At 40.9% G+C, this 18,895-nt stretch overlaps 1 pseudogene; it reads right to left on the reverse strand.

Moving 5' to 3' along the window:
* Positions 1-3,725, reverse strand: part of LOC142436575 (DNA replication complex GINS protein PSF1-like) — a 30,069-nt pseudogene extending 26,344 nt beyond the window's left edge.
* Positions 3,726-18,895: the final 15,170 nt, after the last annotated feature.

The following is an 18,895-nucleotide window of genomic DNA, read 5'->3' on the forward strand; positions in this document are numbered from 1 at the left end:
TGCTACTTCATAACTGTAATTTTGCTACTGTTATGAATCGTCATGTAAAACCTGATAAGCAGGAAGTATTTTCATTGTTACAATTTGAACACAATTAAAGCAGAGTGATTAATCACAAAAACATTTTCTATTGTGAAAGACTAATTTCTAACTACAAATGAAATTAATTTTGTTGTAAAGCATAGTGTAGCATGGGTAACAGTTTTCACGCCAGTTACTCGTATGTGGGCATATCTGCATATGGGCAGCCCTGCCTAGAGACAGCTAGAGGAACAGTGTCTTGGTTCCTAAGACCATTGGAAATGTGTTTTCAGGTCTTAGGTGACTCCTGTGAAAGGGTTGTTTGACCGCCAACGGGTCGTAACCAACAGGTTGACAACTGCTGTTTAGGTGAGAGCATTTCTTGCTTGTTCTAAGACAAGGTGGTCTTTTCTTTCTTACTCATTATTTGTAATTTTATCTCTAAAGAATTGATTGTGTTAATGATTATGTAAGTCTTCTTGATATGACTGAACTATTGAATTGTGTGATATATGTGGATTAAGTACCAATAAAACTGTTTTAAAAAAGGCTCAGAAACCCACACAGGCAGTCTATCCTGTCCCATAGAGTCACTATGAGTCGGCATTGACTCAATGGCAGTGAGCTTGGTTTGTTTTTTGACCAAATCACAGGGCACTATTACTTTGTCTTACAGCTCAAATTCTTCACTGTGCCAAATCCCAGGCTGAACTTTTACTATCTGTAAATCTAGAAACCTTTTGAGCTTTCTGCAGCACTAGTTCTGTATAAACTCCACTCCAACTATGAATAATCTCTACTGCGCCGATACTCAAACCAAACTCTGCCAGTGAGTTGATTTCCACCCAAAGCAGTTCTGCCCATAGGACAGGGTAGAACTGCCCCTCTGGATTTTTAAGACTGTCACTTTATAGGAGTAGAAAGCTTCATCTTTCCTCCTCAGAGTAGCTGATGGTTCCAAACAGCTGATCTTGCAGTCAGCAGCCCAACATGTAGCTATCATGTTGTCTATTGTCTATACTGCCTACTATATATTGTCTATTCTCTTTACTCAATGCATTAAAACATCTATTAATTTTTTTAAAAAGTAAAATGTATGTATTCCACTTTGTTAGTGCTTTTATTCACTTGTATCTCAATTTGGGTCTATCCTAATTCCGTCATATCAATCAACCAACAAATATGCATTAAAGCACCCAAAATGCAGATATAACAATAAGCAATATTAAGTCCTTTAGAGCTGGGCTAAATTATATAGTTAGAATATAATCAGGTGCACAGAGATTAAAAAAAACCCAAATATGATGCAAAATCAACTAGCTAATATTATTTCTAATTAATTCTTAACTCTGATAACTTAAAAAAAATCTTATGAAAACTTACACATCGGATTGGTTTTGTTCATATAAAGCCTTCATCTTCTCCAGAATTTGTCTGAGTCCATCCTCCTGGAATATATAAACTGCTTTTGATATATATCCATGGATTCCCCAATGCATTCAATTAATCCCCTAAATCTATCTGTACTACATTTATCCTCAATTTATATATATAATTTATTTAAAATCCATAGCCATTGCATAAATTCTGGCTATTTATGTACCTATATCAAAAATAAAGGCTTAATCGAGCATGAAAGTACACATTTTCACTGCAAAAACAACAAATACAAGTTTTAAAATATTTCTCCCAATTTTTCCCCCCAAAGACACAGTTTTGGTTTGTATTGCAAGAAAAGAAAAGCCAAAGGAATTTTTCCTACCATCTACCTTAAGATAGAAATTTTTCACTTAGACAAATAAAATGTTTTAATTCTAAAATTCATAAATGTTAATAAGATAGTTGACCATTTGAAAAGAAGTGACATCACATATTCTTTCAGCCAAAATACAGTCTTGGGTTCAACCAACCCTGTAGCCAATTATATGTTGAAAATATCTGATGATGATGAATAGCCTTGTTTACTCTTGATGTCATTTATTACCCATTTCATCTCCACAATTCTAAAAGTTACAAGTCCTGCTAGTCTTCAATCACTTAAAAAACTCATTTATCAATATCTGTAGAATTGAGTTTCAATCATCCACATTTCTCACCACTAGCTCATCTCTCTGCCTCCATTAGTTCTTCTCTTCTGATGCATTTTCCATATTGCCAATAACCAAAACCACTTCCATTAAGTACATTTTGATTAAATGACCCTATAGGACGGAGAAAATTGCTCCCTATGGTTTACACAGCTGTAAATCTTTACAGAAGCGGCTATCTTTCTCCCTTAGAATGGCTGGTGTGTTTGAATTGCTGACCATTAGGCTAGCAGCCCAATGCATAACTCCAGGCCTCATTTTACTGCCAATAAGTACTCCAAAATATAAAAACATCCCGCCACACCCCTACCTGAAAACCTCTACCTGATTCCAAATGCCTGTGGAATAATGCCGAAGTTTTTCTAATCCTAGAACCCACCATTGACATCTCCATACATAACCTTTCCAGTTGTGATCATGAGTCTTAAGCCATTGTTTATCACCTGCCTGTGTGAGGGCTAATACTTCATACAAGGCTCGAACACCCACTCCCAACCCCCCAGTAGCATTTCTCTTTATGCTCCCATCTACGCAACACCAGTTTCACTTACCACATTGCATTCTATTCACTTGTGTTTCTTGGTCCTCTCACTGACATCTATCTAGTTGCTGCCCTATGATTGTTTACTACGATGCTTAAACGTACAGGCTCTTGAGCCAGACTTCCAGGGTTCAAGCTCTAGCTCTGCTCTTTACTGGCTATATCACCACTGACAAATCTCCTAACTTCAATTCTCCACTCACATGTTTGAGGTGGGGGGAGACAGCTCAGATCTCACACAATTATGAGGAGAGACAATTGCAAGCTAAGTGCTGAACATCATTCCTACTTCCATGGTATTGTAGTGGACAAATAATCATAATAGTAACAATACGACTGTTAGCACTATTATTATTTCTTGTAGAAACAGCATACAGGGACTCAGCCCTGGGTGTGTCAGGTACAGTTCCTCACTACACCAAGAGCTGTGTACCATCATCATGCCCATTTTTGTTGGTGAGAACACTGGACGCACAGAAAGCCTGAGTCCACAGTGATCGAACAGAGTATGAATCTCAGTCTGGCACCAGAGGCCTACTTCATCATCACATTTTGCTCACTGAGTGCGTGCGCGCACACTAACGCGCATAAAACGCTAGATCCAATAAAAACGACTGGTTCTGTGGGTTTCTGAGGCTGTCAATCTTTAAAAGAACAGAAAGCTTCCAGCTTTCTTCGGCAGAATGGAGGTGGATTCGAATTTACTTTAGTTCGTATTGGCTAAGCAAAGGAAAAGCAACAAAGCTAAAAATGAAGCAAAACGGAAGGAAGTAGACTTTGAGGAAGCTCAATTGCTGAGTAGTACAGTAACTTCCTTCTTTCTCCCACAGTAACCTTTTGTTATGCTGTTACTTTCCCTTCGGGAACTTGGCTCACACCCTCAGGGGAATCTGAAGCAAACCGCGAAAAGAGCAGCCCAGGGGAGATCCCGCTCACCCTCCAGCCCCTTTCAGCCAAGCTCCCCGGACCTCCATCCCGCCCTCTGCCGTCCAGCCCGTCATATTAAAGGCGGGCAGCTGCCCTTCTGGCGTGTGGTGCAGTTCGCGGACCACCTCCGTCGCCTTTTCACAGAACATGGCGGGTAGACCTGGTACCGGGACCTCCTTGTCGGCCGCCCACTTGACCGAAGAGTCTGCGGGCTCCCTGCAGCCTAGTTCGCGCCGCGCTTATTAGCGCAGGTCTAGGAAATCGCCTGCGCTTTGGCGGTAAAAATCCCCAACCAATGGGAAGGCAAGGACGCAGGTTGCATGGCTACGGTGGTTGCAAAGGGACAATTCCATACGCGGTAGAGAAATATGACCGGAAGTGGGGAGGCGGTGACCGGTGCCTTCTTCCAGTGGAACGCGGCCCTCCGGAAAGAGTCCTTGGGGTTCCATTTGACTTTATCCATGAGGTGAGACGAATTTTCCAATACTAATCTGAGCACATAGTTTAGGGAGCAGCATAGCTTGGAATAGATGTACCACCCACACCCCCCGAAACTTCCTCTTTTCCCTTTTTTAAAAATAAAAATCATTCTATTGAGGGCTCATATAACTATCCATATGTACATACATTGTGTCACGCTCATTTGTACATTTTTGATATCATTCTCAAAACATTTGCTTTCTCCTTACTCCCTTTATATCAGCTCCTCACTTTTTCCCCTGCTTCATGGAACCTTGATCATTTATCAATTATTTTGTCATGTCTTACAGTGCCCACATCTCCCTTCATCCACTTTTCTGTTGTGCAACTCCATGGAGGGGGTTATATGTAAATCCTTGTAATCAGTCGCCCCCCTTTTTTTTTAAATCATTTTATTGGGGGCTTGTACAACCCTTATCACAATCAATACATCATTCCATTGTGTTTAGGACATTTGTGCATTTGTTGACCTCATCATTCTCAACACATTTCCTTTCTAATTGAGCCCTTGGTATCAGCTCCTCGTTTTTCTATCTCCCTCCCTACCCCCTCCCTCCTAAACCCTTGTTAATATTGATAGGTTTAGAATTAAGGTAGCAGATGGACATTGGACCTCCACTTCTTTTCTCCCTCAATTGCAAGAACACTTTGTTCTATTGAACTGGCATGCCGTGATGCTCACCTTATGAATTAAGGACATCAGGTATAATGAATAACTATACAGACAACTTACAACAAAGATACAAGAGATCTAGTAAAACTAGGTAATCTTGGAACCTTGAGCTTCAGAAGAAATTATAGAAAAGTGGACTAAAAACTAACTAGAAGATGAAGGGAAACAAAAGTGGTGCAAGAACAGACAGGTGAATTGTCAGCTAGCCTGACGCATTCCATCCAGACAGAAGCCTGGCACATTGGTAGCTGGCACTAAGAAAGGATCCTCACTTGTTTCCCACACCCTCCTGATATCACAATTGCCAGCCCCTACCTTCACCCATACACCAGACAGAGATATCCTTGTAAGTCCATTTCTGCTTGAAGACAAAGCTATGCCCTCATGGTTTAACATCCCCATGCCTAGAGATGGATTATCACCCCCATGCCCAGAAATGCTTGAGATTCTCCTCAAAGCACTAGCAAAAAATACACTGCTGGATCCCTCGCTGCTCTTGGACACGTGGAAAGTTCCCCCATGATTAGCCATTCTGACCCAGCTGCTTCTCTACCAGAAAGAATCCCCTCAGCTATCACCTAAGCTGTAAAAACGCCCTACTGGATCAGGTGCGTGGACCACAGAAAACAGATAGGCCTGCCAAGCTCCATCTGGAATCAATATTCAACCCCCTAGAGGCTGTGACCTATACAAAAAGGTCCTCACCCCAAGTTTTCTCTTTGTTTTTCCTTTTCCTTCACTTCCTTTTATTTATTTTAATCACGTCTGCACTCTGCTTTCTTCTTTATTTCTGCTTCTACTTCTATTCTTTCCATTTTAATTTACTTTTCCAGTTCCCTTCCTTTCCTTTTTTATGTTTTGATTAGCTTCTCTTTTATTTTTCTCTACCTTGGTTTTTGACACACACACACACACACACACACACACACACACACACTTCTAGTTATTAAATTCCTTTCACTTGCTCTTGTTTGTCCGCTGTCTCTTGCTGGTTTCTTTTTCAAAAATTATTTCTTCGTTGGCAATTTTTTTTGTCCCTTCCTGTTCTACCTGACAGTGGACAGCAATCGCAGGCCTAGCCACCTCTATGACTGTAGTCATACCTATACAGTGACAGACACTACATACTCCTGTACCACCTGATCATCTTTACGTAAGTGAGACCACCAAACAAACCATTGCTAACTGTGCTATAATAACAACAAACAGTACTACACACATTCTCAAATTATCCTTTACAACAACCAGTAGATAGGTGGAGTGTCTGCAGTCTCAAGATACTAAGATCAATTAAACACAAAAACACTAATACTACAACATCTCAGTGGCAAAGACAATTTAAGTTTATATGAAGAAACAAGACAGAACAGCTGAAGCACATGACCAATATAGAGCTAGAAGACCTTTTTTCAGGAAGAAAAGGCATTGAAATTACCTGATAAACTATTAAAAATTATACTTTTATACTATCAATGAACCGGGAGAAAGGAAAGATTGCGAAGCTAAAGAAAAACTGAACACACACACACACACACACACACACACACACACACACTAGAGTAATTCAGGAAAGCACTAAAATAACACATCAATTGAAACTAGAAACCGTACACCACAGCAAAGAGAAATTCAGAAGATTAATACTAAGATGAGAGAAACAGATAACGCATTAGAAGAGCAAAGGACTTTGCGAGTAGAAGGAGGCAGGGGAAGGGAGTGGTAAGCAAACAACGCCAAAGACGGGAATAACTAAGGAATTAAAATCAACAATGAGGAGGACATAGAGATCCTGGTGGTGTTGGGGTAACAGCAGTTTAGCTGAGAAGAACTACTAAGGTGGAAGAAGGGTGAGTGTGATGGTGAGGTAGAAGAAAGGTAAAAAGAAACAGGAAAGATCTAGGAAGCAAAGCTATAGATAGAGGTATAAGCATAAGTGTGTACCTATGTAAATACATTAATTCATAAAAATAGAGGTATTGGTCTATGTACATCATATATGGCAAGACATTGGTGTAGTAGATGGACGTTAGGTCTCTGCTCAGGGCCTGCCTTCAATACAAGAATACTTTGTTCTAAGAACCTGGCATGTTGTGATGCTCACCCTCCTGGCATGATCGGTGAAGACAAAATGGGTGCACAAGCAAATGTGGTAAAGAAAGCTGATGGATTGCCTGCAACAATGATGCAAAAATAGAGCGATACTGGGGATGGTTCAGGACTGGATGGGGTGTGCTCTCTTGTCTAGAGGGTCACTGTGAGGTGGAGCTGGTTCGACAGCACCCGACCACAACAACAACAGAAAACTAAGACTGGCTCTGACAAGTGTCAGATGCTGCTCACCCAGGCTTGGACATTAACTTTCCATCGCATTAAATGTAATCGCTTGGTGTCAGAGTTGGAGAAGCTGCTATTCATACTCTAGTGATCAAGTGTTATGTGAGAAAATTACTTGTACATTTACTAGTTTGCTATTCATACCTTATTTCAGTTTAGCTTAATAACCCATTCCCTTGTTTTCTTTATCTCTGGGGAAAATAAGTATCACTAATTGGAGCAGGATATGTGAAAGTACTGCAAAAATAAAACACACCATGCTAATATTAAAAAAAAAAAAGAAAGCTGATGGTACCTCTTCTATCAAAAGATATAGCATCTGGGATCTAAAAGGCTTGAGGTTAAACAAGCAGCTGTCTAGCTGATAAACAAACCCACATGGAAGAAGCACACCAGCCTGTGTGATCATGAGATGGGATCAGGTAACAGGCATCAGAAGACCCAAAACACACACACACACACACACACACCCCCAAATCCATCTGTAGATAATGGAACATCTCCTTGCAAAAGGGTCACAAGGGATGAGTCAACTAGGATGCAGTATAACACCAATGAAATATACAATATTCCTCTGGTTCCTTGAGGTTCCTCACCCCCCACTACCATGACTCCAGTCCTGCCTTTCACTGAGGGCTAGACCAGAACATGTACACAGATACAGATAAGGGCTCGAGACACACACTGAATCAAGGAATAACAATGGAAGTAGTGATACCAGGAGGGCAGGAGAAAGGTGACTCCAATGATTGACACATAACCACACCCCCACCCCAGGGGGACGATCAACAGAAACCAAGGGTGACAGGAGAGAGTGGTAGGTTAAGATATGAAAATAATAATAATTTATAATTTATCAAGGGGTCAAGGTGGGGTGGGGAGGGAGGGGAAAAAGAGGGACTGATATTTTGACCCTGGCCTCTAAACCCATGATAAGGCCTGACCGTGGCAGCCTGCTCTCTGCTGGCTCCTCTAAGCCCCATGTCCATCACATGGCTGGTTCATTTTCTGTCAGCGCCCACGTAACTGACATATCTCCCCCACTTGCCTGAAAAGACAGCCAGGAGATCACCTCGCTAGGGTTTGGGATCAACGGTGGCCTTCTCTCCTTTGGGGACTGCCTACACCAGCGGAGCTCTTAACACTGGTCTCACTTCATGCCCTGCCTTGCCCTAGGGGCTAACTGACCCTGGGGCACAGCAAGGCCAGTATCATCACAAGGGCATAAGGACTGCACCTCTTGGCCTCCTAGTACAATCCTGCCCCTTGAGAGTCCCTGGGGTCTAATAGTAAGGGCTCAAATAGAAAGTAAATGTTTAGAAAATAATCTTGGCAACATATGTACAAATATGCTTGATACAATTGATGTATTGATTGTTATAAGAGCTCTAAGAGCCCCTTTATTAGTCTAGGTACTTTGGAGAAGTAAATCTACAGCAACTTGTGTATAAGAGAGAGTTGTATGTAAAGGTTAAGTGCGCATCAAGAAAATATCCCAACCCAGTGCTGCCCAAGCCCACAAGTCCAACATTAACCCATTAGTCCAATAACAGTCCACAAAGTCCTGCTCCATCTCACAAAACAGACACAATGATGTCGACTGCAGAGGAAAGCTGAGTCAATGAATATGTAAGCATCTCAGCGCTGGCAGGGGTCTCCACGTGGGTGCTCCAGCACCCAGGGCTGCATCGGGGTACGTTCATGTGGCTTCTCCCTGGGGATGTCTTGCAGGAAGTCTGTCTTGCAAGCTGAAGCAGGGAACTGCGAAAGCAGTTGCACCCTGGTGTGACCACAAAGCAAGAGACCCGAGAACTAGAAAGGTGAGGCTCACTGAGCCATTTATCCCTCTGCCCTTCAATTAACCCCACATGTGTTTATCGGCCAGGTTGGCACAATAAACTAACTGAGTCCCCAGTAGTATGATCTTTTAATTTTAAAAAAGAGCAAATGGACTAGAATTGAATCAGAGAGAGTTCATCAGTGAGATTAAAGAAAATCTCTCAACCTAATTTGGTAAAGGAATAATTTTTAAAATAGACAAGAAAATCTAGAGAAAATCACAGAATTCTGTGGGACAACATCAAGTACATTATGTGTGATTGGACAAAAAAACAGGAAGAAACAAACAAAACAATCAAAAGAGCAGAGAGAAGGAAACTTCCTTAATATATCATGACATGGTAACAAATGTACTCATGAAGCTAAACAAACCAAAAGCAGGGCTGACTGAAATAAAATAATCATGACATATCATGATGAAAGTTACAAATGACAGGAATCCTGACAGCAATTGAGGAAAAATAAGTTACTTAAAAAGAGGAACTGAAAACAAAAATTGTCTTAGAAAAAGTGCATCCAGAAGGCTCTGTAGCAGAAAATGACGAGACTTGGTTTAATGTACTTTGGACATGTTGTCCAGGGAGACAGACCTTGGAGACGTGTCCCACGCATGATAAAAGTACCGGGTTTTAGAACCGAGGAAAACCTTCAACAAGATGGATTGACACAGTAGCTGCATCACTGGGCTCAAAGATAAGAACAATAGTGAGGACTGCACAGTATGGGGCAGGGTTTTGCTCTATTGTCCATAGGAACACTGAGTTGGAATAACTCCACAGCACCTTCCAATAACAGCAACAACACCACCATCTATCATACACGAACACACTGAAGCAGGAAAAGTAAACATACATATTGAAAAGAGAAACAAGTCATGCAATTAAAAACTCCCAATACATTCAAAGAAGAGTTGACACCAATTTTATTCAAACCATTGTAGGACATAATAAAAATGGAAAGTCCCCAAATTCATTTTATGAAACTTGTAAAATCATTATACCCAAATCAGACAGAAACATAGCCAGGAAAGAAAATAATACAGCAATATCCCTTATGAACATAAATGTAAAAATATCTCAACAAAACCCTACCTAATAAAGCCAACAATAAATATCTCAGTAAAGTAAATCATCATGACCAACATGAATTCATAACAAGGGTGCAATGATGGTTACATATTAGAAAAACAATCAATGTTATCCACTATATAAACAAAACAACAGGAAAGAACTTTATAACCATATTAGAAAAATTCAAATCCTACAATCCTGAGAAGAAAATGGGACCGACGGTTCCAGGGGATAATAGAAAGGGAGAGCTAGGGAAGGGGGAGGGGAGCCAACAGACCCACGGACAGGGAACAACAAGAGATCTAAAATTGATGGAGAGGAAGGTGTAGAATGCCTGGTGGGGTTAGATCAAGTGCAATGTAGCTGAAAGAGGAATTACTGAGAGCCAAATGAAGGTCAAACATGATAGTGGGACAGGAGGAAAGTAAAGGGAAATAGAGGAGGAAAGGAGGCAAAAGACATTTTTTTTTACATTTTATTAGGGGCTCATACAACTCTTATCACAATCCATACAAATACATACATAAATTGTATAAAGCACACCCCTACATTCTTTGCCCTAATCATTTTCAAAGCATTTGCTCTCCACTTAAGCCCTTTGCATCAGGTCCTCTTTTTTCCCCCCTCCCTCCCCGGTCCCCCCTCCCTCATGAGCCTTTGATAATTTATAGATTGTTATTTTGTCATATCTTTCCCTATCCGGAGGCTCCCTTCCTCCCTTTCTCTGCCGTCCATCTCCCAGGGAGGAGGTCACATGTGGATCCTTGTAATCGGTTCCCCCTTTCCAACCCACTCACCCTCACTCTCCTAGTATCACCCCTCAGACCCCTGGTCCTGAAGGTATCATCCACCCTGGATTCCCTGTGTCTCCAGCTCCCATATGCACCAGTGTACATACAACCTCTGCCCTATCCAGTCCTGCAAGGTAGAATTCGGATCATGGTAGTTGGGGGAAGGAAGTATCCAGGATCTGGGGGAAAGCTGTGTTCTTCATCGGTACTACATCGCACCCTGACTGACCCATCTCCTCTCCTAAACCCCTCTATGAGGGGATCTCCAGTGGTTGACAAATGGGCTTTGGGTCTCCACTCTGCACTTCCCCCTTCATTCACTACGGTATATATATATATATATATATATTTTTTTTTTTTTTGCATGATGCCTTTGGCACCTCGTGATTGCACAGGCTGGTGTGCTTCTTCCATGTGGGCTTTATTGCTTCTGAGCTAGATGGCCGCTTGTTCACCTTCAAGCCTTTAAGACCCCAGACACTATCTCTTTTGATGGCCGGGTACCATCAGCTTTCTTCGCCACATTTGCTTATGCACCCGTTTGTCATTGGTGATCGTATCATGGAGGTGTGCACCCAATGATATGATTTTTTTGTTCTTTGATACCTGATAACTGATCCCTTCAGGACCACGGGATCACACAGGCTGGTGTGTTCTTCCATGTGGGCTTTGTGCCTTCTGAGTTAGATGGCCGCTTGTTTATCTTCAAGCCTTTAAGACCCCAGACCCTATCTCGTTTGATAGCCGGGCACCATCAGCTTTCTTCACTACATTTACTTGTTCACGCACTTTGGCTTCAGCAGTTGTGTAGGGAGGGTGAGCATCGTAGAGTGCCAACTTAATAAAAGAAAGTATTCATGCATTGAGGGAGTGCTTGAGTAGAGGTCCAAGGTCCTTCTGCCACCTTAAAACTAAACCTATAAATACAGAAACATAGATCTATTTCCCCATCCTCATATATATATTTGCATGTACATGTCTTTGTCTAGACCTCTATAAATGCCCTTTGACTCCTAGCTCTTTCCTCCATCTCCCTTGACTTTCCTCCTGCCCTACTACCAAGCTCCATCCCCACCTGGGTTACAGCTATACCTCTTCTTTATGTAACCTTACCCTTGATCATTCCCTACCAGGCCTGCCACTCCCTCCTCACTACCATTTTGGGTCCCATGTTGTTCCCTTGTCCCTGGGTTTGTTAACACCACTTCCTTACCCCCCCACTTCCCCTATCCCAAGCCCCCCCCGGAACTGTCGGTCCATTGTTTTTCCTCCAGATAGTTCATCCAGCCTGTCTTATTTAGACAGACCTGTGGAGACAATAACATGCACGAAAATAAGACAGAGGAAAACAAAGCAACAGTATACAACCAGACAACAAAACAACAACAAATCACTGACAAAGAACAAAACAAAACACATCAAGAAAGAAAACTTGTAGTTAGTTCAAGGATCGTTTGTTGGAGGCAAAAGACATTTATAGAGGTGTAAATATACACACATATATAAAAATATACTTATATAATGATAGGGATATGGGTCTATGTTCATATATTTATGTTTAATATTAAGGTTGCAGATGAATATTGGTTCTCTATTCAAGTCCTCCCGCAACGCAAGAACACTTCCTTCTAATAACCTGGCATTCTGTGATGCTCACCTTCCTGACATGATAGCTAAAGTCAAATGGGTGCATTAGCAAATGTGGTGAAGAAAGCTGATGGTGCCTAGCTATGAAAAGATACAGTGTTTGGGGTCTTAAAGGCTTGAAGTTAAACAAGCGGCCATCTAGCAGGGAAGCAATAAAACCCACATGAAAGAAGCACACAGCCTGTGTGATCACAAGGTGTCAACAGGATCAGGTATCAGATGACCCAAAACAAACCATCATATAGATATGAATTGGGGGGGGTGGAGTGGAGACCCAGGGCCCATTTGTAAACAATTGGACATCTCTTCACAGAAGGGTCAAGTCAGTCAGGGTGAAGTTTAGCACCAACAAAATACACACTACTCTAGCTCTTTAATTGACCTTGGCACCCCACTATCCTGACCCCAGTTCTAGCTTACAAATCTGGCTTGACAGGAACATGTACCCTAGTACATATCAGAGCTCTTGGTACACGGAATCCAGGACAGATAAATCCCTCAGGAACAGTAATGGGAGTAGCAATACCATGAGGGGAAGGGGAAGATGGGAGAGGAAAGGGAGAAAAGGAAAACCAGTCACAATGATCGACATATAAGCCACTCCCCACCTGCAGGGGACAAGCAACAGAGTAAAGGGAGACTGCAGACAGTGTAAAATATGAAAATAATAATAATTTATAATTTAACAAGGAGTCATGAGGGTGAGGGAGGGAAGGAGGGAAATAAAACAGGAGCTGATACCAAGGCCTCAATTAGAAAATGTTTTGAAAATAATGGTGACAACATATGTACAAATGTGCTTGATACAATTGATATATGGGTTGCTATAAGAGGTGTAAGAGCCCCTAGTAAAATGATATTAAAAAATACATCTACCTCTCCGTCTCTCTGCCACCCCGAGTGTGGTGGTGCTCCGACTTCACCATGTCATCTCATAAGACTTTCAGGATCAAGAGATTCCTGGCCAAGAAACAGAAGCAGAATCTGCCCATTCCCCAATGGATTCGAATGAAAACCGGTAATAAAATCAGGTACAACTCCAAGAGAAGACATTGGAGAAGAACCAAGCTGGGTCTGTAAGGAGCCCCCTGAAGGATGGCACGCATGGCCGCATTTTCCCAGGCTCATATCATGAATTAAGATTTTTGTCCCCATCTGATGAATTGAACTTCAATCGGCAAATAATCTGGTTTATTCCTTGTTTTTTTACTTCCTAATCAAGTTTAACAATAAATAATGTAAGGTTGTTGTTGTGAGAAAAAAAATACATCTATACTACTATAATACCTCAAGTAGAAAAAGACAGAAAATGGGGTAAGATGGCCACCATATAACAAGCCCGGGAAGATGTGCTCAGCAACTACCAAAGAGTTTCCACTATGAGAGAGATTCTGCACTTCCTGGTAGCAAGAAATTCAACTTAAAAGCCAAGTTGACCCAAGTTTCTCAAAGTGGAAAGCAGCAAGGCCTGCTGACAGACTCCCCTTTACGGATGAGCAGCAACATGAGTTGCTTCTACAAGCATCGTGATTCTTCGTGGCCCCTGAGAAAAGACAGTCAGCCAGCCAACCCTCTACCTCCCTGGCCTCTAGGGACACAGATAGCTAGCAGATCACTTGGGCAGCTTGGTACACACATGCTCAGTACCCAAGGTACGCTTTGTACCATTTCCCCATCTTCCTCCTCTTTTCCTGCTTTGTTCTACAAGGCATTCCATCCCGTGTGCCAGCGCCGTGATACCGCATACATGTACACACAGACTACTAAAAGAGCAGGAATCCCCACCCACAAGGTAGCTTTATTATATATAATTTTGGATTTTGTACTTTTGTTCTATTTTAATACTCTCTCTCTCTTTTTTGATCTCCTACTTCCTCTTCTGGAGTGACTCCACCCTCCTGAGAATCCACATTCCTCCCAGGAAGAGACAGGTCTGTGTATCCCAGCATACCCACTCTAGCATGGGCTTTCCAGGACCTCCTACGTGCACAGATATGCTCACATTCATTCACATTGCCACAATAGCAGAATCTGGTACCCACAACCATACCCAAGTTTTTTTTTTTTTTGATCCTTGTACTTCTATCAATTATCTTTCTATTTTCTTGCTGTTCTCTCATTAAATATCTTTCCATGAAACCTATTAATTGAGATTAACTCTCTGCCCGCAAGTGTCAACTCACAGTGATCCTATAGGACAGGGTAAAACTGTCCGGTGAGTTTCTGAGACTGTAACTGTTTATGGGAATAGAAAGTCTCCTTTTTTTGGCGGAGCAGCTGGTGGTTTTAAAATGTTGACCTTTCGGATTACAACTCAATACATAACCATTATGTGACCAGAGCTCCTTATTGTGATTACCCCTCTGAAAATATTTTCCCATTATTTTTGCAAGTCTGTTGGCTTATTCACAGTCACTTATTACTATCATTACTTTATTCTTATCATTACTTTTATTTTATTCTATTTTTCCCAGCCACTATCCCCACTTAGGCACCTTTCCCCTTCTTTTCATTTCACCACTGTATGTTTTCCAGCTCCTATTAGAACTCACCTGTGTCACTAGACAAACTCTACCTCTGTATGACCAGCAGCTCACACACCACAATGCTGAAGAAACAGCAGTCAAGCACAGAAAGCTTCCAAATTCAAGAAAAACAAACATGAACAACCAAGTAGCACTCAAACCAATGGAATAGTCTGAAGATGTGATTGTGAACCACCAGTAACAGAATTCAGAAGAATGATGCTTAGGTCAAGAGATCTGGGGAATGTTCATGAGAAAAACAGAAGAAATTGAGAAACTAACATCCTTAAACCAAAGGATTCTAGAAGATAAGCAATGAGATAACTGAATTAGGCAACATAGTAAAAGGCTAGAGGAATAAAATGGAAAAGGAAAATAAAATAAATGAGCTTGAAGACAATTACCCTCACGACAGTAGACAAGAGAAGCAATCAACAAAAAAACCCGGAAGCATTCAAATAAATCCTGTAGGACACTATCATAAGAACCCATCTAAGAAAAGAAAAAAGAAAAGAAATGCTGGGAAAAGAACACCACCAAAAAAAAAAATCTACAGAGAATAGTACAAGAAACCATGGAAGAAAATTTCAACATACTATTCAACAAGCTGAGAAGAATGGACAACCAAAGAGAAAACATCAAGACATAAAGAAAAGGAGAGAATCTGAGGGCAGGTAGAGAAAAAGGAAAAGTCATCTACAAAGGAAAGTTGAAAAGGATAAATTCAGACTTCTCAGCAAAAGACCTGCAGGCAAGAAGACAATGGAATGACATATATACAATTGTGACGGGTGGAAGGGGGGGTGGGGCGGAAGGAAGCCAGCCAAGAATATTATACTGAACAAAAATATCCCTCAAATACAAGGGAGAAATAAAGGTTATTTCCTGAGGAGGAAAAAATAAAGGAATTTTGAATTCAACAATTCATTTTCTCAGATCACAATGTTATAAAACTGGAAATCTACAACAGAAAGAAAAGGAACAAAAAGACAAACACATGGAGACTGAACAACATACCATTTCAAAATGACTGGACACTAGAGTAAACGAAAACGAGAAATTAAGAAACTCCTTAAAACAAGCAAACCTATAACACATCATACCAAAAACTCGGATACAACAAATGCAGTTATCTGAAGTCAATTTATAGCAATCAATACACACACGAAATATGAGAGAAATCCAAAACCAATACTAATAAAACACTTCCAAGAAGTAGAAAGAGGGAAACCACATAAGTCCTTCAACAATAAAGGGAAAGAACTAATAAAAATTGAAGCAGAAATAAATGAACTGAAAAATGGGGGGGAAATCAACAAGACAAAAAGTTGGTTATGAAAAGATTAACAAAATCGACAAACTGCTAGAAAACTTAACAAAGGAAAAGAAAGATGCAAATATCTAGAATTTGAGATGAAAAGGGTGCCATCACAAAAGATCCAAATGAAATAAAAAGATACATGTAGAGCAAAAGAAGAATTAGAGGTCACCAAGAGACTTCCAACCAAGAAAGATTCTAAAGAAGTATGTATGTTGCCTTCACAGGAGAATGCTAGCAAGTATTCAGGGAAGAGCCATAACTAATTCTGTGCAGACTATTCCAAAATATAGAAACTGACAGCAAACTCCCACACGCATTCTATGAAATGAGCATAATCCTCAAAACCTGATCACGATCATTTAGAAAAAATGAAAACAGGAAGTAGATAAGAGTGTCCCTCATCAATATTCTTATTCAACATTGTACTACAATAAACATCTTAGCCAGACAGACAGCAAAAAAATTTTAAAATAAAAGGAATATAATTGGGCAAAAAATAGGTCAAGGTGTCACTATTTGCAGATAGTATGATTTTACATAGTGAGAGCCCCAAGGACTCCACAGAAAGATTGTTGGAAAGTACTAACGAATCTGTTAAAGTAATGGCATACAAGATTAATAAGCAGAAATCAATTTTAATATGCTATTGAAGAGCTCCAAAATAAAAACATCAAGAAAAAAAATAAAAAAGAGAAAACAATATCATTTATAATATCCATACAAAAGATGAATACCTGGGAATAAACTTAACCAAAGAAACAAAAGACCTGTACAAAGGAAACTACAGAAAAATCAAAATGTGAATATTACTGAAAGCAATAAATCTATAGATAGAACACAATTCTGATCAAAATCATTTTCTTGGGGGCTCATACAGCTCTTATCACAATCTATGCATCCATCCATTGTGTCTAGCACATTTGTTCATTGTTGCCATCATCATTTTCAAAACAATTTCATTCTACTTGAGCCCTTGGCATGGGCTCCTCATTTTTCCCTCTTCCCTTCTTCACGAACTCTTAATAATTCATAAATTGTTATTAATTTTTCATGTCTTACACTGTCCGAGGTCTCTCTTTACCCTCTTTTCTACTGCCCATGCCCAAGGAGGGGTTACATTGTGATCAGTGCCCCCTCTTGTTACCACTACTCTCACAGCTGTCTACAAATGGGTTTGGGGTCTCCAGTCCACCCTCCCCCTCAATCACATCAATAAGGCTTTTTGTTCTGGGTCTTTGATGCCAGATACCTGATCCCTTCGACACCTCTTTATCACACAAGCTGGTGTGCTTCTTCCATGTGGGCTTTGTTGCTTCTTAGAGAGAGTCACTTGTTCATCTTCAAGCCTGTAAGACCCCAGATGCTATATCTTTGCATTGCTGGACACCATCACCTTTCTTCATTACATTTGCTTATGCACCCATTTGTCTTCAGCAATTCTGGCGGGAAGGTTATCACAGAATGCCAGGTGACTAGAACAAAGTGTTCTTGCGTTGAGGGAGTACTTGAGTAGAGGCCCACTTAATTGGACCTTTTGGACCTACTTTCTATCCAGCTCTTGGTAATCCAGGGTGTGTGCTACAGACTCGTGGACTTAATATTGTTCTTTGGAGGCACACAATATCTTTCATAGGCCACACCAGAAAGAATCCTTGTGGAAGCTACATTCACTGGAGTTTGTAAACTGGGCTTTCATTCAAACTCATCAGGAGCCCTTTGATTTAAGACTGAAATTCATCAGTGTGAGAAGATGATGACTGCTATCCCAAGTTATGGAATTGGCAGTTATTGGACTTTGGTTTGACTCTCTGGCCTTCAGGGTGCCTAATGAATGGTGATCCAGGAATACCAAATATTTACTACTTTAATGCTCTTCTTATTTTGTTATGACATGTATTAGTCAGGTATGCATGTTGCTACCTTTTGGAATGAATTTTGTTGAAAGTTTTGTTCCAACATCAACCCTAATTATTTGTGTAAATAGTGTCCAGCCCAGCCTGTGTGATCACGAGGTGTCAATGGGATCAGGTATCAGGCATCAAAAAACAAAAAGTCCTATCACTGTGATGAGTGGGAGTGCGAAATGGGGACACAAAACCCATCTATAGGCAACTGGACATACCCTTACAGAAGGGCCTTGGGGAGGAGACAAACCAGTCAGGGTATAGTATAGTAAAGATAAAACATACAGCTTTCCTCTAGTTCTTTAATGCTTCCTCCCTCCCACTATCATGATCCCAATTCTACCTTACAAATACGGGTAGACCAGAGGATGTACACTGGTACAGACAGGAACTAGAAACAGAGGCAATCCAGGACAGATGACCCTCTGAGGACTAGTAGTGAGAGTGGCGATACCGGGAGGGTGGAGGGAAGGTAGGGTAGAAAGGGGCAAGGGATTATAAAGATCTACATATAAACTCCTCCATGGGGGACAGACAACAGAAAAGTGGGTGAAGGGAGACGTTGGACAGTGTGAGATATGCCAAAATAATAATAATTTATAAATAATCAAGGGTTCGTGAGGGAGGGTGGGGGAAGGAGGGTGAAAATGAGGAGCTGATACCAAGGGCTCAAGTAGAAAGAAAATGTTTTGAAAATTATATGGCAACAAATGTACAAATGTGCTGGACACAATG

Source organism: Tenrec ecaudatus, unplaced genomic scaffold, assembly GCF_050624435.1.
Source record: "Tenrec ecaudatus isolate mTenEca1 unplaced genomic scaffold, mTenEca1.hap1 Scaffold_421, whole genome shotgun sequence".
In the NCBI taxonomy this organism is placed as follows: domain Eukaryota; kingdom Metazoa; phylum Chordata; class Mammalia; order Afrosoricida; family Tenrecidae; genus Tenrec; species Tenrec ecaudatus.